This window comes from Triturus cristatus, chromosome 3_2 (assembly GCF_964204655.1).
Source record: "Triturus cristatus chromosome 3_2, aTriCri1.1, whole genome shotgun sequence".
Lineage (NCBI taxonomy): Eukaryota > Metazoa > Chordata > Amphibia > Caudata > Salamandridae > Triturus > Triturus cristatus.
Window position 1 is genome coordinate 7,098,901 of NC_140584.1, and position 24,440 is coordinate 7,123,340.

The 24,440-nt window shown below is 45.9% G+C and overlaps 1 protein-coding gene across 1 annotated transcript in view; it reads right to left on the reverse strand.

The window, feature by feature from the left end:
- KIRREL3 (kirre like nephrin family adhesion molecule 3) overlaps positions 1 to 24,440 on the reverse strand; it is a 4,147,526-nt gene that overhangs the window by 1,676,717 nt on the left and 2,446,369 nt on the right. The gene's annotated exons all lie outside the window — the stretch shown is intronic.

A 24,440-nucleotide genomic window follows, 5' to 3' on the forward strand; every position in this document is an offset into this window, starting at 1 on the left:
CCTGTATGATTTGACTGTTAAACTGCGTGTTTTGCACCAACAGGTACATGATACCCTTCCCCAAGCCTCTGAACCTCCTGGACACCCTATCAACCCTGGTACGTGGGTCCTGGTCCGAAATTTCCAGCGCAAGAGCAACGACGAGCCTCGCTGGATCGGCCCTCATCTTGTTCTTCTTTCGACAAGATCAGCAGTGCGAGTGAAAGGGAAGAAACACTGGATTCATGGTACTCACTGCAAGGTAGTTCCCTTGCCTCTGCCATATGACCAGTGGGTCAAGGAGGGTATCGCCGACTCAGAGACAGACATTGTACCTCGCTTTGTACCATTCAGTGACGCCCGCTTAAGAGGCACAGTTTCAGACCAAGAGAGTGACAATATTCTGCAGGAAGCTGTGCCACCATCAAGTCGACTGGACACCACTGAGCCTGAACTTTTGTTTCAAGACCAAACAGCACCTGGCCGTCTCCGCTATAATTTGAGACCTAGGCCCATGGACAAATAAAGATTTCCTCATTATTTCCCTTTTGACATTTTTTGCTCTCCCATCTGAAGGACTTTCTTGATTTTTGTTTTTCGAACCACCATCCGGGTTCTGCCGCAGGGTCGCGGTGCCAAGACTTTGGGGTACAGGCCGAAGACGCTAGGTCGACGGTTCTGGTTGGTCTAGGGCGTTTCCCTGGACTGACAGGCGTACTCCTTAGCAGAAGAAACTCATCCACCGCGAGCGGCCCGAGTAGAGGATGGAGTTTTGTAAGATGGAGAGACCGATTGAGGAAATGAACTTTAAAGCCAGGATGTGTAGAATTGTAAAAAGTAAATGTTTTGTCTTTTTGTGCTTTTTTACACTGTGTAGTATCATGATGTTTATTGTAGGGTTTGTGTTTTTCTCCGCTCAAAAGCCCATTGCACCCACTCAACAGCCTATATCTCTTTCTACTGCCTCCTCTCACTCTTTTCACCCTTTGCCTGAGCACGAACAGACCAGACGATCAGAGTTCGTAAATAATTCGTTTATCCAGCTCCTGCACCAGCACCAACTGGTAATGAATACGACCAATTGCTGGGTGTGTGGGTTAATGCCACATACCATTAACAAAGGTATTCCCTACCTGGTGCTGCCATACAGTTACAATGGATCGTCATGGGCATTCCAAACCATGTTTCTCTATGCTCTAGATACATACTCCCCTCGCCAACCGCGTTCCATCAGACCCATCACCAATAATAAGGCTTTGATGAAAGGAGTTGCCGATATGAGTAGGGATATCGATGCATACTCATCCATTCCCAAAGAAGAGTTGAGACCTTATGTAGGATGGAACGCGACGGGGTATAGTATTAGTCTGGGTGAAAGACAGCGAAAAATCTCATCTCCAATCTGGGTCGTACCCCACATGGGTCGGTTCTGCTTACAGGGTAATGGTCAGAATCCTAGAGCTCAACTGGGAAGAAGTGACTGTACTGAAACGTACACTTTCCCGTCACAGTTTTCCCCTGCGTTTTTGGCTGCTAAGGGCACATATTTCATCTGTCATGACCGAGCATATACGTGGTTGCCCCCTGATTTCTCGGGCACATGTTATATTGCGAACTTGCTACCGCCGACATTTACTGCTGCCTCTGATTATCACAAGACAAGAGTCGTGAGAGGTGTGATTAGTAAGGAGGACACTGCCGGTCAGGAAGCAGGAGACTTCTTCTTGGGTTTCCTGCCGTTTTGGGGACCTATGGTCAATAGTAGGAACCTGAGACAGCTGACTCGTGTGGTTGAATCCACTGTCAATGTAACGGCTGGTGCCCTTAGTAATTTGACAGCTGAGCTCCAAGCGGATCGCCTTATGACTCTGCAGAACCGCATGGTTCTAGACGTTATTCTTGCAGACCGCGGTGGGGTATGCAAGGTCATCCAATCCAGTTGCTGCATTTTCATACCAGATAATGCTCCAACAGTGTATCAAGCCATCTCCAAACTCCATAAAATATCTGAAGCCATACACGTGGATAAGGGAGATTGGTCACTGATGGGATGGTTCTGGGAACTGATATCTGCCTGGGGTTGGAAAGTTCTGATGGTCATTGGAATGATCTTAGCCATTCTTTTCCTGTTCTGTCTGTGTATACAGTGTGCTCCCGCGATATGTGGCCTCTGTGCTACCTTATGTGTAAGGAAACCTGTATCGAGGGACGAGCTAAGTAATAGGATGATGCTACAGCAACATCTCCATGACTTCGTGAACATTGACCTAGACTCGGATTAAGATGAGTATAATGATTGCCTATGTAAGGGCAAAAGGAGGGTCTGTCGTACTTTAATATTCGGAACCGCGTAGGGGACAAGGCCCTACCCCTGTCTATCTTGGTATTAGCGAACCGCAAATGGTAAATGCGGCATATACGAGTGCTTTATAGATCGTTCTAGCTATAAACGCACTGTTTACACGTCATTCGGCTTCACTACGCGGGTTCCATTTTGGAAGCAGTGGCCATCTTGTCATTGCCCTCACATAGGCTATGATGGAGTTAATACGGGCCTCACAGTACATGGGCTTTCCCTCTGACTTCTCTGTGACCTGGGCAGCTGGCTCTGCTGCCCCGGGTCAAACCGGTCTCACGAGCTCCCCTTCCTCCGTCCACCTGTGATTAGCATCAGGGCTCGACCCATCATAAAACCCTTCTCATCCTACACAAGCCCCCGGCTAATCTCTTCCACACCTGCTTGTTCCTGCTTTATGACTTGTTTCCCAAAACAGGAGATGCTCATGTTTATTGGGGGGTCTATTTACTTCAAATGTGGGATCTGAACCTTACCGTGTAAATCATTGTGGGCTGGCCGAACTGGAATGTGGGATGGTCATCATGACTCTGCCTTTTCTTTGTAATGTACACTTGCATATTGCCGTATCATAAAACCTAGGAATGTATGCTTGAGGCAGGAAAAAGCGTATTTAAGATGAAGTCCGTTCCTATGATTTGCAGCAGTCTCCTGAGAACATACACGCTGTTGTACTTCTAGGATACCTGTCATTGGTCTGCAGCCAATAAACGATTCTTTGACTTCACCCAGAAGACTCTGTGTTTCTGTAGGTCCGGAACAGGGTGAACCCAGAAGTCATAGGGTGTGTGCCCCTGCACCGCTGGGTCTAAAATACCCAGTACTTCACCCCCTCCTTCCTGGTGGTGTGATTGGGGCCCTTGGCTGTGCTGGGGCTGCACTGTCGCTGGGGGGGGGGGCGGAGGGGGTATTCAGCTGGTCATTCGGCCAGTACTGGACTGACTGGCGGCCCCCCCGGTGTCTCCTCACTTGACTCTGCCGCGGCCCAGATCTCCTGTTCTTCTTGGATGCAGCCGATCAGCGGGTAGCTCCCCGTTCCTGCTGGCCTGCGGGGCTGGTCCATTGCAGTTCCACCGCCGGGGCTGTCCTCCGAACTGCGCCATCACCCGTGGTGATTCACATCAGGCCCTCGGCTTGCCCCGTTGGCATGTGACTCATCATCCATAGACTTACAACCCCTGAGGTGCCTTATCCTAGACCTGAAAGATCCCCTGATCCATTGAACTGATCCCTGCATGACGCTCCACTGCGGGTCTGCTGGTCACAACGTGGTACTGCTTTCGCGATCCTGCAGTTTTTGCTCCCAACGCCCACTGATCGGTTCTCGAGAAGGGAGTGCTGAGGCGGTGTTGACCAAGCCCAGAGGGAGATAGACCCGCACTGTACTGGGACTTCGCGTTCAGATCCGTCTCCGGCCTCTCCTGCATTCCACGTTTCTTGCTCGGTGGGCTCTGCACCCGTGGCCTGACTTGGGACCGCCGCTCCCTGCCGAGAGCGGTGGAGCCTGCCACCCCCCCCCTTTTTTTCTCTCCCCCTGTTGACGGCCTGTCGGGGCTCTGACAACGGACCTAAGATGGGCAAGTACCGCCCTCCGAAGATACCAGCCCCGCACACCCAGACCAAGATGGACCGGTATGCCACCACGGACCGCGGTCTGGGAGAGGGGATCCCCAATACCTCTCCTACTCCCGGAAATGATCTCTCGGCTATCCTGCAGGCCATCAACACCTCTCAAGCATCGGTGGAGGGCAAAATAGGGGAGGTCCGAGTGGACATGGCCCTCATACAGCAAGTATTTCTGAGGCGGAATCGCGTATCTCTACAGTGGAAGATGAGCTAGGACAATTGAAAACTCAGCTGGTCAGTCTCCAAAGCCGCACCTTAGAACTGCATCGTCAGGCTGAGGACGCGGAGAATCGCTCGCGGCGAAACAACCTCCGCATTATAGGCTTTCCCGAAGGGATTGAGCAGGGGAAGACCGAGGCCTTTGTTGAAACATGGCTCAAATCATGGTTACCCCCTGATGCCCTCTCCGCCTGGTTATCGATCGAACGAGCTCACCGCTCCCTGGCCCCGAAGCCCCCTCTCGGTGCATCACCTCGTCCCATTATTATCAGAATTCTTAACTTCAGGGACAGAGACACCATCCTTAAGGAAGCGCAACTTCGTGGCCCCTTGAAATTTCAGAATCAGACCATCATGCTCTTCCCCGATTAATCAAAAGAAGTCCAAGCGCAATGACGTACATACGCAGAGGTCAAACAAAAACTCCGCAATCTCGGGCTATGGTATGGCCTCCTCTTTCCAGCCCGCCTCTGCGTTATCTTTCAGGACAAGGCAATTTTCTTCGAGTCCCCCCAAGCGGCCTGGGCGTGGCTTACGGAGGAACGGCCCTTGAGGGCACGACCCACCTCCTCTTCGACTCAGCCATCCCCCCCTCCGGTACTTCCTTCCCCCCCCCCCCCAGGCCGCAGCGGCGGCGCACCAGATCTCGCAGGAGGCACAATCGCCGAGGGGGGCTCTCGCAATCGCCTAACCTTGAGCCTACGCATCAACAACCCACTGGATCTTCCCTGCCCCCAGGGACATGCACCCGGTCCAGCTTACTGGAAATGCTGGACCGACAACCCACTTCGCCTGCCTCCTCCCGCCCTCTTGGATCGGACTCAGACCTCTCCAGAAGCCCCCAGATGCTGTGCTCGGGACGGAGGGCCGGTACGGGACTTTTGAGTTCCGATGGAGCCCCTGCCACCTTGGACCATGTCCCGGATTCCTAATTTTCCTAAGACACTGATAACATTAGATTATCTGCCGAAATAGAAGGGTCCGCCCATGCTACGCATTCCCCTGCTAAACGTTTTAGCTTAGCCGCTGTTACTGTCATTTTGAGTTGTTTTGTTTTTTTGTTCCTTCCTCAGGGCGACAGATGCTTCAGTTTCCGAAGTGTAGGGTGGGGGGGAGTTGGGAGGGGTTGGGAGGGAGAGGGAGCTATCGTTCCACAACCGGTTCAGCTCATAGTTCCACGTGAGCTACAGTTTCATATTCTTACACAGCGTCTTATCAAAGCTCTACGTATCCACCAGCAACAGCCTAAACAACATCCAACACAGGTCCCACCCCTGACCTGGCATGGAAACATGGCCCACTGGAGGGCACACACCTTCCTTGGTCCACTCCCCCGTGCTCCGCATATGATCTAGATGTCTAACATCAGCAGGTCGCTACACGTTCTGTCTTGGAACGTAAATGGCATGCTAGATCGTATCCAACGTACCGCCGTTCTCAAATACGCACAGCACCATGCGTCTGATATCCTCTTACTCCAAGAGACCCATCTCCTAGGTAGCCAATGCCCCTTCCTAGCCCGATACGGGTTTGATAGGGTGTGGCATTCCGGCTTTAGTCGGGGCGCCAGGGGCGTGGCCGTAATAGCTCGGCGAGGTCTTCCTTTTACTCCTACATAGATCAGAACTGACTCCCAGGGACGGTACGTGACCGTCTCCGGAACTCTTGAGGGCGACACCATAAATTTTGCCTCAGTCTACGTACCCCCCCCCCCCCCCCCCCGCCACCCTTTCCGCTACCTTGCACAGCCTCACTGAGATTATTTCAGCCTTACCCCAAGGACAGACCATCATTGGGGGTGACTTCAATGCAGTCTTACAACCGCGACTTGACTCGACTGGTGCCCCATCCACGGTGCGACTGTCCCATGCTACCAAACTTCAGGACTGGACTGGAGCCCTCGGCCTCTGCGATGCTTGGCAGATGAGGCACCCCCGGGAAAGACAATTCACCACACTTCCGCAGCCCATCACACTCACTCCCGCATCGACCTACTTCTTCTTCCTGCACTGGACTGCCATCTTGTCTCTCATATCTCGATTCTCCCTCATGGACTGTCGGATCACTCGCCCCTCTCCTTACGCGTGGGGGAACCACAGAAAGACGCGCGACCAATATGGCAATTAAATGCCTGGTTTCTCCAGGACCAGCAGTTTAGAGAGGCGCTTGGGTTCGAGCTCCAATAATACTTCCGGGTTAATCATGGGTCGGTCCCCTCCCCGGACACATTATGGGAAGCCAGCAAGGCAACTCTCCGTGGGGTGGCTAGGGGATTGGTGCACTCGAAGCGGGCTGAGCAGATGGCCCACTTGGCTCATCTGGAAGCACAAGCCTTGCGGCTGGAAATGGCTTCTGCGGATACATCTGACGCTTGCTCATCTAGGCAGCTGGCGGCCCTCAGAGACGAGATTCGTCACATCTCTTTGGAGTCAGCCAAAATGTTGTGGCGCTCTTCCGTGGCACGGGTCTATGGTTGGGGGGACAAAAATGGAAAGCTGCTCCACAACTTGGTCTCCTACCCCAGAGCCCACAGAATTATCCCTGAAATTCAGGACTCTGTCGGTACCCTTCACCGCACGTCACGAGCCATCGCCCAAACGTTTGCTAACTACTATTCCCGCCTTTATTCCGCTCAGATCCCCGAAGCCTCCCTGTAGGCGGTGCTAGAGAGAGCGGACGTCCGCCTCCCCTGCCTTACCCAGGCGGAGTCATTGGAACTTGACCTTCCCCTCACCTCAGAGGAGATACACAGCGCCATCTCATGACTGAACTCTGGGAAGACGCCTGGACCTGACGGTTTCCCACTGGAATATTATGCAGCCTTTAGAGACTCCTTAGTACCTCATCTAACTGAGCTCTTCCGATGTGTGGCTGAGAAGGGCTCCTTCTTCCCCCCGAGACCGACTTAGCCACCATTGTCGTTATCCCGAAGACCCAACCACCCTCTCCCTCCTGCAGGGACTACCATTCAATCTCCCTCATAAATACTGAAATGAAACTCTTTGCAACGGTATTGGCCCATCGTATCCGCCCCTTCTTCACAAATTAGTTCACCCAGACCAATGCGGCTTTATGCCTTCGCGTGGCACTCAGCACTGTATACGGCGTCTGCACCTTGCTCTGGCTCACTGCCAACACCTGTCCCCGTACCTTGCACTATTGCTCCTTGACTTTGAAAAAGCCTTCGACATGGTTGACTGGTCATACTTGGCCGAGGTTCTCCAACTGATGGGTATCGGTCCCCTGTTCCTACGCGAGGTTCGCGTTCTTTACTCTAATTCGCGGGCTAGGGACCCTCTGTGACGTGTTCCCGATCCGGAGAGACACACGCCAGGGGTGCCCTCTCTCACCCTTGCTATTTGCATTGGCAATGGAGCCCCTGCCCTGTTTTATCGGCTCTGATGTGGTGGTTCAAGGCTGGTCCTGGGACCCCCATCACGTGGATAAAATTGCTCTCTATGCGGATGATGTCCTTCTTTTCATGGCCGATCCAGAGCATTCTGGCCTCCGCTGCTAAGAGATACTTCGCAGTTTTGAGAGCATTTCTGGACTCCGACTAACCCCGCCAAATCCACCCTTGTCCTTCTCCACATATCGAGAGTCTGCTTCGAGTGGCAATCCACCATTCCTATCGGGAGGTAGTCCTTTAAATATCCGGGGATTTGGATAGCCCTCCTACCGGAGTTGGAACGGGCTCTCAATATCACCCCCTGATCATCAAAGCCAAAGCCGATCTTAAACGCTAGCAGGCTCTGCCGCTTAATCCCCTTGGCCATAGCCCCCTTTTTAAAATGACGATTCTCCCCCGCTTCCTTTATATTCTCCAGAACATTACCCTTCACCTTCCGGGGAGTTGGTTTTGAGACTTCGACAGAGCCCTTACTAGAATCCTATGGGGGCGCCAGAGATCGCGCATGACCATGGTTCATTGCCGCATCCTGCCCTTTGACGCCGGCGTGGGTGTGACGAACCTGCACCTCTATTACCTTGCAACCAGACTACTCGTAGTCCATGATTGGTATACAGGAGGCTGGTCTGATCCGGCTTATCGCATTGAGCTCAGATACATGGACTTCCCGTAGCTGCATGCCTCTCTTTACGGCGCTCCTGTACCGCTCACACTCCCCCGATCACTAGATCAGTCCTGTTGGCTTGGCGTTCCACCCTCCGGCACACCCGCTGGGATAGGAAACTTACTCAACACACACCCCTATGGCAGGGCACATGGCTCCGAGAGACGTCCTCCCTCATGGGCTTCTGGTCCTGGGACCACATTGGGATCTCTCTCCTTGGGGACATATGGGTGGGTGACCACATTCAGACCTTTGCTGAGCTACAAAAGCGCTGCTCCCTCCACACCTCCCAATTTTATTGATACCTCCAATTCCGCCACGCACTTACGGCACATATTTCCCCCGGTACATCGCTACCCAAATTCAGCCCACTAGAAGCGCAGGTACTGATGGGAAGCCTGGGGCCGGGAGGGGTCTCAAGGATCTATCGATATCTAGTTAATAACACCCCTACCAACCTGGACACACTCCGAGCCCGCTGGGAGGGATGGTTGGGTCCCCTGGAGGAGGCAGACTGGCGTGACGCCCTTATGGCTCCCAAAACCCTTACGACCTCCTCCAAGCTTCGCCTCATCCAACTTTATTACCTCCACACAGCCTACCTCACCCCGGTGCGTCTACACAGGGCGCGATTGCGCCCCTCCCCTGACTGTCCCCGCTGTGATCAAGCCCCTGCTGACTTCTTCCATATGGTGTGGACCTGCCCGGCCCTCGCCTCTTTTTGGTCCAGTATAGAATCAGAGTTCACACGGCCACTGGGCTGGCAGGTCCCCCACGACCCCATGCGCCTGCTCCTTGGTGTGTTTGACGACTTGGACGGCTCTAGAGCCGACAAGCTCTTTTTGGGCACAGCCCTCGCAGTTGCCAAACGTGACATTGCGGCAGCGTGGGCAAGCACCAGGTCACCTACCCTGCAAAAATGATGACGAGGGGTGGATTGGTGTGCCACTCAAGAAGAACCCCTATTCGAGGCCCGGGGATGTCCAAGAAAGTTCCAGAAGGGGTGGGGCAAGTGGTTGAATTTCCTACCTTCTTAGCGTTTATGTTGCCCTCCAAATGTCAAAGTACATGTTACCCTGTGTATGGCAGTAAGGAGCTATTCAATCATTTCCTAGAGCCGGATTATGCTGTTTGTTGGATATGGCTATTGTGTATTCATGCTGATATACGCTGGTTTTTGTTCTGTTTCTTCTATAAAATGCTAATAAAATTTGATTATCAAAAAAAATGGGCTTCTTCACCTTTGTAGCGAAATTACACCCGTACACTGTTCTCCAAAAAGTTAACGAAGTAATAGGAGTTACCTCTACGGCTGCTGTTTTGATGGTCCTGTGATAACTGGCATTATATACAGCTAAAAAAGCCTGGAGAACATCAGCGTATCTTTAGGTGTTGTGGGCCGTAAAATACCTCCACATCTTAGAATTTAAAGTTCTGTTAAACCGCTCTAAAACTGCTGCTTTTACCTCCGTGTGTTACAAAATGTTGAACACCGTGGTGCTTTAATAATTTCTGAAATGCCTTGTTTAAGAATTCTTTACCAGCATCTGTTTGTAGGTTTTGAGGAATCCAACCCTTCTCGAAGATGGCTTTAAAAGTTGCCATGACGCTAGCCCCACTTTTATCGCGTAGCGCTTCTGCAAAGGTGTACTTGACGGTTAATATATAACGAGCGCCGTTGTTATGTTTTGCTATATCTTGAAGGTTGATGATATCCACCTCAGAACAAACGGAGGAGAACTCTACCCTATTTATCAAAAAGGTACACAGTATCAAAGAATATCTTAAGATGCCAGCTAGAGACACACAAGGAAAAAAGAACAAAAAAACAAGTAATTGTATACAAACATTTATTTCATTACTTTAAATGAATGTTGTGAATAAATATGATATATTAATGGCTAATTAATAAAACAAATTCAGGGAGACGAAACAAATACAAAATGGCAAATTTCAAAAAACACACAGGTTCCCACTGAAAGGAAGCAAAATTCTACTCATATACACATTCATTCACACCCAATCACACACATTCGTCAAGGTATATATAACTGTGCTATTAATGCAAAAACTGAATGAGTGGTAAACACCAAGGACCCAGCCCTCAAGAAGGTCTTCACAGAGGTACTCAAGAACACAAATGAGTATGGAAATTATAGATGGAATATGAATTTCAGAGGAAGACGATATGTCTGAATATTAAGTCCAAGCTCAACAATCAAGGGGGCGGGGCTCTTGGGAAAAACGCCGACGCGCGTTTCGGTGAAACAACTCCGAGGAGCGGAGAACCACCTTCTTCAGGGCGAGAAACAGAACCACACAAATCAAGAACGGGACCTGGGATAAAAACAAAAGAAGACAATGTATGTACAAAAAAAGAAACAGAAACATTCAAATGAAGAACAATTTCAGTCTGTGATTTTCACACAAAGGGTGTCTCTACTGCATCAATGAAATGATATATACAATATTGCTATTGAAATCAGGAGATTGGGCGTGCACACTAGAGATAAGGGATGAAAAAATGAAACAAATATAACAAAGTGAAGCACCGGAGCCTGAAAGAAAAACACGAGAATGTATATACAGATAAAATGAAAACAAAACACAACAGAACTTCAAAAGGCCAATGTGCAGATAAACATATAATTAAAGCAGACAGATTACCTGAGTTGATAGAAGAAACAAAAATCCAGAAGGTGACCTTTACAAGATTTAGGATGATTTGGGATGTCGAATCTCTTTACTCTAATATTCCCCAAAGGGAGGCCTGCAAAGTGGTTAGTAACATCATTGCTACCGATTCTTCTTTGGTTAACGGCCTTTTTCTGACACATTGCCTTGAGATTGTTTTGGAAGAAAACTTTTTCGAGTTTGACGGGCAACTCTACCAACAGGTGCAGGGAGTTAGCATGGGCGCTGCCTGTGCACCGAGCGTTGCATGCCTGTACATGGGCGATTATGAGAAGAACAACATCTTTAACGAAGTAGCCCCCTTTTTCGAGAACGTCAGACATTGGTCGCGTTACATCGATGATGTTTTCTTCATTTGGACAGGCGACCAATCATCTCTAAACGACTATATTGAATGGCTGAATGCAGCGGACCATAACATCAGGTTCACTGCCCATGTCAGCACTACCAAGCTTGAGTTCCTCGACATCTGGATTGAACATCACGATTGTAAGCTTACTGTATCGCTATACACGAAGCCCACAGCGAGAAACACCTTGCTTCATTTTGAAAGCTTTCATCCTAGGAGTCAAAAAGATGGGATTCCGTTTAGTCAATTTCTGCGCCTCCGCAGAAATTGTACTACCGTCAAAGATTACCTTATCCATGCGGAAACGATGAAGCTTAAGTTCATCAGCAGAGGCTACCCTCCCAGAATGGTGAGAAATGCCTCCAAAAGGGCGCGTTTCTACAACCGCGATGCTATGTTTGAACCTAAACCGCAAAACATAGTTGATAAACTTGTCTGTGTCACTAAACACTCTCCACTCAACAACAAAGTACGGCAAATCATTAACTCAGAGTGGCATCTGTTAAATTTGGGTGAACAAACTACCCCTATCCCGAAACCGATCTTTGCATTTCGCAAAAACAAAAACCTCAGAAACCTGTTAGTGAGAGCTAAAGATTCAGATCGAAACACCTGGATACAAAAATCCATTGATGGTCCATCACCTGTAAAAGGCAACCACAAATGTGGCTCCTGCCATGCATGCATTAATGCCATTATTGGCACCACCATATGCATTAATGGCTATACCGCTGACCTGAGGGAGATGACTAATTGCAGAACATCTAACTGCATATATGTGATTCAGTGTCCTTGTCTACTCTCCCATGTGGGTGAAACCTCTAGAGAGGTCCGGGTCCGAATAGGGGAACATAAATCTAATATAAGATGCTCCAAACACACTGCACCTATTGTGACCCATTGGATGGAGAAAAATCATACAGAAAGTGAGCTGCGTTGGTCTATCCTTGAAAGAATACGTCCCCAAAAGGGATATAACCCGGATAGCATCCGCAAAAAACGCGAAGTTTTTTGGATTTTTATCCTTAATACTAAGGAAAGGGGACTTAATGAGTCCCTTCCATGGGAGAATGCGCTTCTGTAACCATATCTGGCCTTCTCTATTCATTAACTGTTCTTTCTGGAGTTTACATGTGTAAAATTTTGCTTTATTCGTAAATCTTGGTGTTCCTACCCTGTCGTTTATCCATGTATTGTTCTTTGGTCACTTATTGTTCTAAATTAGCCCTTAGTTTCCATTTATCATTTTCTCTGTAGGTTTGGTTTTATTTGGTAATTCCTTTTTTCTTCGTTTTTGTATCCTTTAATTGTCAGGAATCCTTCCCCTTTAAATCTGAGGCCATAGTCCTTTTGTTCACACCCCCAATTGATGCTCTTCTGATTGGAGGGTTTAAATTATCTGATCTTTGCCGGTTTTCTCACTCGTTAGTGACTGCATTGTTCCGGACGCCGTTTCAGAGACGTTGCTCTATCCGTTTGTGACGCCCGCCGAATGACTGAGGTATCCCTGCTCTGTTAGCTCCTCTCTGCCGCTCTTGCGTGGCGTTAGAATTCCGAGGGCTCTTTGATGACTGGGGTATTCCTGCTTTGATAGCACCTCTCTGCCGCTTTTGCGTAGCGTTAGAATTCCGAGGGCTCTTTGATGACTGAGGTATTCCTGCTCTGTTAGCTCCTCTCTGCCGCTTTTGCGTAGCGCGAGGGCTCTTTGTGTCATATTTCCGATCTGTATTTGTTTACTTTATTTTCTAGTTTATCATCGACTTTCGGCTGCTTGTTACCAGCTTCACGCATCCATCGTGGAATCTGGTCTACTCCGTGTAGTATTTCTGTTTTCTCCCGCACGGAATACAAAGATGCTCATTAGTGTGTTTTGAATATAGGTGAGTTTAGACCCTACCGATCCTTTGGACCTGGTTTTTACCATTTACCTTATGATCTGTTTTTCTCTTTCTTTTCTATATTAACGGCGATCCGAAAAACAACAGGTCTCTTTGCTGCAGCACTTCCTGTCTGCATCGATTTTCTGAAACTCCTGGCATGTAGACTATCTGGCGTTGTTATTATCCCTGGGCTTTCCTGGATTTGTATTTCTTCCTGGTAAATACATTTAGTATTCATTCCTCTGTTAGTCCGTTAATATGTTAATATATATTTACGCTGTCTACATTTACTTTTACTTTTGCCTTTATTTATCTGTTGGTTCAACCTGCAAATCGCTGAAATCATCCCAAATCATCCTAAATCTTGTAAAGGTCACCTTCTGGATTTTTGTTTCTTCTATCAACTCAGGTAATCTGTCTGCTTTAATTATATGTTTATCTGCACATTGGCCTTTTGAAGTTCTGTTGTGTTTTGTTTTCATTTTATCTGTATATACATTCTCGTGTTTTTCTTTCAGGCTCCGGTGCTTCACTTTGTTATATTTGTTTCATTTTTTCATCCCTTATCTCTAGTGCGCACGCCCAATCTCCTGATTTCAATAGCAATATTGTATATATCATTTCATTGATGCAGTAGAGACACCCTTTGTGTGAAAATCACAGACTGAAATTGTTCTTCATTTGAATGTTTCTGTTTCTTTTTTTGTACATACATTGTCTTCTTTTGTTTTGATCCCAGGTCCCGTTCTTGATTTGTGTGGTTCTGTTTCTCGCCCTGAAGAAGGTGGTTCTCCGCTCCTCGGAGTTGTTTCACCGAAACGCGTGTCGGCGTTTTTCCCAAGAGCCCCGCCCCCTTGATTGTTGAGCTTGGACTTAATATTCAGACATATCGTCTTCCTCTGAAATTCATATTCCATCTATAATTTCCATACTCATTTGTGTTCTTGAGTACCTCTGTGAAGACCTTCTTGAGGGCTGGGTCCTTGGTGTTTACCACTCATTCAGTTTTTGCATTAATAGCACAGTTATATATACCTTGACGAATGTGTGTGATTGGGTGTGAATGAATGTGTATATGAGTAGAATTTTGCTTCCTTTCAGTGGGAACCTGTGTGTTTTTTGAAATTTGCCATTTTGTATTTGTTTCGTCTCCCTGAATTTGTTTTATTAATTAGCCATTAATATATCATATTTATTCACAACATTCATTTAAAGTAATGAAATAAATGTTTGTATACAATTACTTGTTTTTTTGTTCTTTTTTCCTTGTGTGTCTCTAGCTGGCATCTTAAGATATTCTTTGATACTGTGTACCTTTTTGATAAATAGGGTAGAGTTCTCCTCCGTTTGTTCTGAATTAGTCTCCCCATCGTCTCTACCTCTATTTTTGCTTCTTTGGGGGCCCCTTTCTGTTGATTGGCTTGATTTCCCGGCCCTGTGCCGTGGGGTGTTCGTTGTTCTTTCCCCTGGAGACTGCGTGCTAGCACTTATTATTGTTCTCTACCTCGGTTGTTGCACCATCTGTTTTGTTTTCTTGTCATAGTCCTCGGATTCTTCTTACTCCTTTTTTTGAATACCTTATTCTTTGTTGAAAATTACGTGTTTCTCGTCTCTATCTTGGGAACACTTTTTTGTTCCCTTTTTGTGACTCTCTGTTATCTTTATTTGTTTCATGGATAGCATTAAGACTTTTGGATTCTCCGATGATGACTTTGCCCGCCTTTTAGGTCAAACCCTAGAGGGTGATCGCCCGCTTTCTTCTTTTTCTTTACTGCAGGGCCCGAACGAGGATTGGTCCAAACTTTTCAATCTGAAAAAGAAAACAAAGCGTACAGAATCCCATGCCAACTTTATGTTGGAGTACCTTAGAGCAGGAACCATCCCCATAGGTCTCCGTGTGAAAAATATACCAGGACTTTTTGTTGACATCAGAAAATTTCTTGAAAAGTGGGCGCTTATTTCTAACAGGTGCTCCAGAGATTGGATGATCCTCATTATCGAGACAGCTAGAGAGGTCATCCAACTCTTAAATAAAGAAATTCAAGAGCTTGAAGAAAAGTTGAAACAGCTGCACAGTGTAGAGGTTTGTAAGAAGAAACTGGAAGATATTACCACTGAACTTAACTCTTTCAGTGAGTACCTCCTTAAGAGAAAGACCGACAAACTAAGAAAGGATATTCGTAATTTCTCTCAGGAGCGTGTGTACCCTTTTTTGATCGAAAACTTCTATGCAAATAGTGGCGAAAATACATCTACTAACAACTTTTCGAATTGGGGCAACAGACGTGTCACTACTTTCTCTGACACCACAGATTCGGGTAGTGAGGGTTCCCCGTATGGTAATCCGCAACAAGGACCGTCCCTTGATAATCCTGAACAGGGACAATCTTTTGAACGTCCTCTGCAAGGCAACCGTTTTTTAGGCAACTGACGGGGCAACTATCGCCCGCGATACCAAAATCATTTTCAATCCCGCCCTCAGGGCTTTCAACAGAGAGGTCAATACCAGGGCCAAGCTCAGCCTCAACGATATATTCAAACTCGCCAGCACCAATATTGGAGGACATGAATACCATCCCTATCTTCAATCTGTCGAAAAGAACCATGGACTATCCCATTGTGACCCTTCTCACTAAGGGTCTGTCCTTTATTCCTTCTACTACCATCAACAAATTCGAACTTTTTAAAGACCTACATGCATTTTTTCGTAAAGTGCGTCTTAAAAAGTTTTTTATGAATGAAGAAGCTAACGCTAATCAAGATAACCTGTCTGGGCTAAGGCCTCCGTCTACTTTTACACCGTCCTTAGAGACTGTAGGCACGGAAGTTAACCTGTTTGAGAGGGCTGTCCTTAATAAAATCCAAAAGGCAGTCAAATATGTTCCTAAGCCTGCATACAACACCACTCGGGAAGAAAACCTTGCTCTCAAAGCACTGAAGAATGACAAAGCACTTACGATTAAACCCTGCGACAAGGGAGGTGGCATTGTCATTCTTGACACCATCAGGTATAAAGAAAAAATGCTTGACCTCCTTGGTTCAACAAGACACTACTGTAAGATTCTGACGAATCCTGAACCCAGGATCAAGCGTCGTATCCTGCGAGCAGTGGAACAAGCGGTTGAGAGAGGTGATATTTGCTTGGCAGAGGCCCTTTTCCTCACACCAACTTATACCCGTACACCTATTATTTATGGTCTACCTAAGACACATAAGAATCAACTTGACCCGCCCCTGAGGCCCATTGTCTCTACGATCAGCTCGGCGACGGAACCTCTGTCTAAGTATTTGGATAAGTTCCTTCAACCGATCGTGGGAAGTTTACCGTCTTATGTGAAGGATACCGGTCATTTTATATCCAAGATCGAGGGCCTTGATTACGACCCAGAGCGAGATATTCTTGTCACTCTGGATGTCGAATCTCTTTACTCTAATATTCCCCAAAGGGAGGCCTGCAAAGTGGTTAGTAACATCATTGCTACCGATTCTTCTTTGGTTAACGGCCTTTTTCTGACACATTGCCTTGAGATTGTTTTGGAAGAAAACTTTTTCGAGTTTGACGGGCAACTCTACCAACAGGTGCAGGGAGTTAGCATGGGCGCTGCCTGTGCACCGAGCGTTGCATGCCTGTACATGGGCGATTATGAGAAGAACAACATCTTTAACGAAGTAGCCCCCTTTTTCGAGAACGTCAGACATTGGTCGCGTTACATCGATGATGTTTTCTTCATTTGGACAGGCGACCAATCATCTCTAAACGACTATATTGAATGGCTGAATGCAGCGGACCATAACATCAGGTTCACTGCCCATGTCAGCACTACCAAGCTTGAGTTCCTCGACATCTGGATTGAACATCACGATTGTAAGCTTACTGTATCGCTATACACGAAGCCCACAGCGAGAAACACCTTGCTTCATTTTGAAAGCTTTCATCCTAGGAGTCAAAAAGATGGGATTCCGTTTAGTCAATTTCTGCGCCTCCGCAGAAATTGTACTACCGTCAAAGATTACCTTATCCATGCGGAAACGATGAAGCTTAAGTTCATCAGCAGAGGCTACCCTCCCAAATGGTGAGAAATGCCTCCAAAAGGGCGCGTTTCTACAACCGCGATGCTATGTTTGAACCTAAACCGCAAAACATAGTTGATAAACTTGTCTGTGTCACTAAACACTCTCCACTCAACAACAAAGTACGGCAAATCATTAACTCAGAGTGGCATCTGTTAAATTTGGGTGAACAAACTACCCCTATCCCGAAACCGATCTTTGCATTTCGCAAAAACAAAAACCTCAGAAACCTGTTAGTGAGAGCTAAAGATTCAGATCGAAACACCTGGATACAAAAATCCATTGATGGTCCATCACCTGTAAAAGGCAACCACAAATGTGGCTCCTGCCATGCATGCATTAATGCCATTATTGGCACCACCATATGCATTAATGGCTATACCGCTGACCTGAGGGAGATGACTAATTGCAGAACATCTAACTGCATATATGTGATTCAGTGTCCTTGTCTACTCTCCTATGTGGGTGAAACCTCTAGAGAGGTCCGGGTCCGAATAGGGGAACATAAATCTAATATAAGATGCTCCAAACACACTGCACCTATTGTAACCCATTGGATGGAGAAAAATCATACAGAAAGTGAGCTGCGTTGGTCTATTCTTGAAAGAATACGTCCCCAAAAGGGATATAACCCGGATAGCATCCGCAAAAAACGCGAAGTTTTTTGGATTTTTATCCTTAATACTAAGGAAAGGGGACTTAATGAGTCCCTTCCATGGGAGAATGCGCTTCTGTAACCATATCTGGCCTTCTCTATTCATTAACTGTTCTTTCTGGAGTTTACATGTGTAAAATTTTGCTTTATTCGTAAATCTTGGTGTTCCTACCCTGTCGTTTATCCATGTATTGTTCTTTGGTCACTTATTGTTCTAAATTAGCCCTTAGTTTCCATTTATCATTTTCTCTGTAGGTTTGGTTTTATTTGGTAATTCCTTTTTTCTTCGTTTTTGTATCCTTTAATTGTCAGGAATCCTTCCCCTTTAAATCTGAGGCCATAGTCCTTTTGTTCACACCCCCAATTGATGCTCTTCTGATTGGAGGGTTTAAATTATCTGATCTTTGCCGGTTTTCTCACTCGTTAGTGACTGCATTGTTCCGGACGCCGTTTCAGAGACGTTGCTCTATCCGTTTGTGACGCCCGCCGAATGACTGAGGTATCCCTGCTCTGTTAGCTCCTCTCTGCCGCTCTTGCGTGGCGTTAGAATTCCGAGGGCTCTTTGATGACTGGGGTATTCCTGCTTTGATAGCACCTCTCTGCCGCTTTTGCGTAGCGTTAGAATTCCGAGGGCTCTTTGATGACTGAGGTATTCCTGCTCTGTTAGCTCCTCTCTGCCGCTTTTGCGTAGCGCGAGGGCTCTTTGTGTCATATTTCCGATCTGTATTTGTTTACTTTATTTTCTAGTTTATCATCGACTTTCGGCTGCTTGTTACCAGCTTCACGCATCCATCGTGGAATCTGGTCTACTCCGTGTAGTATTTCTGTTTTCTCCCGCACGGAATACAAAGATGCTCATTAGTGTGTTTTGAATATAGGTGAGTTTAGACCCTACCGATCCTTTGGACCTGGTTTTTACCATTTACCTTATGATCTGTTTTTCTCTTTCTTTTCTATATTAACGGCGATCCGAAAAACAGCAGGTCTCTTCGCTGCAGCACTTCCTGTCTGCATCGATTTTCTGAAACTCCTGGCATGTAGACTATCTGGCGTTGTTATTATCCCTGGGCTTTCCTGGATTTGTATTTCTTCCTGGTAAATACATTTAGTATTCATTCCTCTGTTAGTCCGTTAATATGTTAATATATATTTACGCTGTCTACATTTACTTTTACTTTTGCCTTTATTTATCTGTTGGTTCAGCCTGCAAATCGCTGAAATCATCCCAAATCATCCTAAATCTTGTAAAGGTCACCTTCTGGATTTTTGTTTCTTCTATCAACTCAGGTAATCTGTCTGCTTTAATTATATGTTTATCTGCACATTGGCCTTTTGAAGTTCTGTTGTGTTTTGTTTTCATTTTATCTGTATATACATTCTCGTGTTTTTCTTTCAGGCTCCGGTGCTTCACTTTGTTATATTTGTTTCATTTTTTCATCCCTTATCTCTAGTGCGCACGCCCAATCTCCTGATTTCAATAGCAATATTGTATATATCATTTCATTGATGCAGTAGAGACACCCTTTGTGTGAAAATCACAGACTGAAATTGTTCTTCATTTGAATGTTTCTGTTTCTTTTTTTGTACATACATTGTCTTCTTTTGTTTTTATCCCAGGTCCCGTTCTTGATTTGTGTGGTTCTGTTTCTCGCCCTGAAGAAGGTGGTTCTCCGCTCCTCGGAGTTGTTTCACCGAAACGCGCGTCGGCGTTTTTCCCAAGAGCCCCGCCCCCTTGATTGTTGAGCTTGGACTTAATATTCAGACATATCGTCTTCCTCTGAAATTCATATTCCATCTATAATTTCCATACTCATTTGTGTTCTTGAGTACCTCTGTGAAGACCTTCTTGAGGGCTGGGTCCTTGGTGTTTACCACTCATTCAGTTTTTGCATTAATAGCACAGTTATATATACCTTGACGAATGTGTGTGATTGGGTGTGAATGAATGTGTATATGAGTAGAATTTTGCTTCCTTTCAGTGGGAACCTGTGTGTTTTTTGAAATTTGCCATTTTGTATTTGTTTCGTCTCCCTGAATTTGTTTTATTAATTAGCCATTAATATATCATATTTATTCACAACATTCATTTAAAGTAATGAAATAAATGTTTGTATACAATTACTTGTTTTTTTGTTTGTTTTTTTGTTTTTTTGTTCTTTTTTCCTTGTGTGTCTCTAGCTGGCATCTTAAGATATTCTTTGATACTGTGTACCTTTTTGATAAATAGGGTAGAGTTCTCCTCCGTTTGTTCTGAATTAGTCTCCCCATCGTCTCTACCTCTATTTTTGCTTCTTTGGGGGCCCCTTTCTGTTGATTGGCTTGATGATATCCACCTGCCATTGATAATCTATTTGGGCATTAACGATTGTAGGTCACCTCTTAAAGCGTCTTCTGGCGGGTTTGTGGAGTGTATACGCCTCCTCCCCTGATAACTAAGTCTTCACCAGGTCTCTGCTTACCGGGTCGTTTTCATCTACAGCCCTTCTATACAGAGCTTCACGCTTCCCAAGCTGCCAACACCCCTTGTATCGTAATAAAGTTTTCTTAACCGGGCCCCCAACATGTTATCATCCGCTACAACACAAGCAATGAATGACGTTTGTTTTGCGTAAGGACATTTTATTAAAAATAAAGACTATTAACCAAACATAAACAGATGGTACTTCACTCTTTCATAGTAAGAGTAGTAAGGACGGATTAACACATAGCCACCTTGCCGTGTAAATTCTATTGTGTTGTTCTAAATACACGCTAGCATGTAACATTACATAATACCCTATTTATTTAAAATAGTCTTTGGGGGGGGCCAAAGACCCTATTCTTCTATTTTTTTTTTATACATATTACACATATGCCTTTCTATGAGTCTTTCTATCATCTTTCTATAAAAAGTCGTGCCCATCCCCTGCATACAGGGTTGTTTAAAGCTCAGTTCATGGGCGTATCGGATATCATTGAGTGCCCCTGTCAAGATCCTCACCATCTCAGGGTAGACATATTTATTTTCAGTGTACAACCCGTACACCACCCTTAACGGTTTATACAACTTATACGGGTCTAATAAACTACAAATATATCATATTGTTCTTGTTCTGTATGATTCGCACAAACATTTGTGCACCGCCTGCTGAGGATCTTTCATTTGATGTCCGTGCCAAAGGCTGTAATAGTCACGCTTGACACAGTTTAGTACCACCACGCAGCGAAACCTTTAACACACTGCATGGCTTTGTAGGACACTCCTGGATCATCCTTTTCACACGCGCCGCTCTTAGAGCCGCATACGCATTTGCTGCACCACTCATTGTTTTGGCATGTGGAACTTTCCGCCTGTTTTGAAAACCACAGACAGTTAAAAATTACGTTGTTCGCTTTTACAGGCTGCTGCTCTGCCACAGGTCTTTTTGGGGTTGCTCTCTAGGGTTCAAAAGAAGAAAGATTGACAGTCCATTAGTTGAAGAAATAAAATACATGATTATGTAGCTGCCTGCTCATAACATTTTTTACTAACCTCTGCACTTTCGCCTCCCGCGGCGGCTCTGAAATCTTGAGGGTCGCTAATGTGCAGCGATGCCCCATCATCTTCGACGCTTGTACCCGGCTATTGCACAACTACCTTCTCAGGAACTGTATCCTCCTGAAAGCCCATGTCTTAATAGACGGGGGTGTTAGGTGGAACTATCGATTCTTCATCTTCCTCCATGTCCACGAAACAAAGTCCCGCACACACGCTGCCACTAAATGAGCCCTCACTCTCGCTGCTTTCACCCTTAATCGGGGACACCAGGCGGACGCAATCCTTGAGACAAAGTGCTTCCATGCGCCGATAAATGTCATCGTCAAAACCAATAACGTCGCAGCCCCTATCATTAGGTGTTTCCCACTGATCATTCTCGTTCATTACCAGGGGTGATAACCTCAAGTAATATCTATCGATAGTGGGCTGCTCTCCAGCCAACATGGACCTTTTCATGATCTGGCTGTATCTCTTCATTTTGACATGGGCCGCTTTCCGTATTCAGGCACCTGCTTGCTGTACAAGTCTCTTAAGGAGGCTTTATATGTATTCTAAGCAACCCCTAAAAGAGGCGTGCACCTCTATAACACAACTTGGACATTCCTCGTGATAGGGCTCTGGTTCGCTGATGTCTCCAAAAATCAGCCCTGCCCTGTGGCAGCCCGCCCCTTTGGGGCAAATGGTCACCTACATCAATCACTAGGGTTTGGGACCTGTCACTTTCTGTTCATTCTCTAGGGTGTGGCACATGTCACTTTTAAGGACATGACTTGTCAATTTTAGTTCAAGGGGGCATGGCACCTGTCACTTTTAAGGACACGCATGATGAGCAAAGTTATCCTGGTATACTACTAATAACATCAACCAGCAAGTTGTTTCGGAGTTTCCTTCACAACAGAGAGGCTCCTGCATTTGGACCATATGAGAGTAAGAACACAAAATATGCAAGAATGTTGTCCCAGAAAAACCAGCAGTTGGTATAAGGAATTCTCCCAGCATTCTGGGTTCAATGTAAGCAAGAGTCAAGTTGTCCTTGACATAGCACCTACACACTACACATTATAAGGTCATCTATGGTGAAGGAAGGCTTGACATTCAAATCTTGTATCTCAGAAATATAACAACATGCCACCAACTCTCTAGCTACTCCTTCCTACACCTGGTTATGGTGATATCAGCCACTTATACAAAAATATACAGACCCTGTCAAAACAGGGAGTATTTCTCAGTAGTTATAGTCCGCTTCATAAGGATAAGGTGGCTAGGGATCATTGAGAATCTCACATTTGTGTAGTGATCGCTCAACCATACAAAAACACCATAAACATTCTACAAAGCACAGTTCCGGACTCCTAGGTCCAGATAGGAATGAGACAAAATAGAGCATAAGTTCTGTCACAGAAGAGCTTTCTGTAAATTCATTTACATTATATTTAAATCAGTGAATAATGCCAGGACTTTCAGAGGCTCTCATACTTATGTAACGTTAATAAATATTAACATGCCATTGCTGAAAATTCATCATACTGTCAAATCAAAATACTGTAGTGCTCTTAGGCAGGGAGTACAACTGAGAACAGGGTCAAGTTTTTAAAGGCTTAATGAATATAGTCAGCCAAAGACATGGTGATTATTTATAAAGTGTTCCAAATTTCTGCTATTGCCAGAGGAAAGGTTTTGTCTCTTGCACAAACTCTATCTTGTCTGGCAAATTCAAGAGGAAGAGGATGAAAGTTCTTGATGCACACGTAGGCCTATTATATTTAAATTTAGATACTAGGGGCCCGATTTGGATGTGGGACGGACCAGACTCTGACCGACATCGATTGGGTACTGGTACCGACTGGCCTACTGTCGGCGGTCTCAACCCAGCTTTTAGGATGCGACCGAAAACTGTTCGGACGCAGTCCTATTCTTTGACAATGGGAGCATGCATTCTGACCGGAATGCATGCTCTTATTGTGAAGAGAAGAGATGCAGTTCATCCCTGCACCCCGTGGCAAGCACCTCAAGGTGCCTGCCTTGGGGTGCAGGGATCAACAAAGTCGACTTCCAACAGCCTTTCTGTGTTGGAAAGGCCGGCACAGAAAGGCTGTCTGAATCCAACATTGTAATCCGTTGGGCAAAAAGAGCCGCCCTTGAAATTACAGAGGCTTTCCGATTGGCAGATGGGCTCGGAAGCTATTCGGAAATCCAGTTTGGAGTCATTTCCAACCAACTCCATCCAAATGGGTTGTCAGAAACTAACCCAAACTAGTGATTACGATGCCATAGTAACGGCTCTGACTAGTCCGAGGGTTGGCGCAGTTTCCTACGGCATCCTAATCGGCCCCTAGGAATAATGAAGAGGAATAGCAAACAACCATGTTAACAATTATATATATAAAAAAACCATTGTACATTGGAAGCCAAAACTGGTGGGAAAAATGTGATCTCATTTTTTCTATCCTGTCACCAGGCTTACTGCCACATTTTATGAGTTGAAGGCAGTCAAAGATTTAGTCTGCTGATCCTGGATGGACACTGTTTTCATTATCTATCCTAGACTTACCAAGGTGTAGATCACTGAAGTATGATATTGAGGGTCAAGAAAGGGAAGAATAAGATGAAGTGCTTGTTACAGCCAGCAGTTAAGGTTATATGGTAAGCTTTTTATCTATCAAAAAGCCTATGTTATGAGCTGACCTAATAGGCTGAAGTCAAAGACCCAAAGGAATCCCTTCAATTAAGGTTGAGACTGGAGAGGAAACAATGGTCAGAAGAAGTCCAGTCGTTGCAGGTTTTAGTTTAAAAATGTTCTTCAACATCAACCAGCAAATGGTCGACAAACTAGTAGCAAAAGGCAGTGAAGTCTGAGAGAGCTGGTTTGGGGCATTCTAGTGAGCCAAACTATACAACAGCTTTGAGACCTGTGTGCTAAAATATTTTTACACATTCTTAAAAGGTTATTAACAAGTACTACTGCAAATTCTTATTGGGTAATTGACAAGTGTATTTCAATGCACTTCTACCCTAATATAC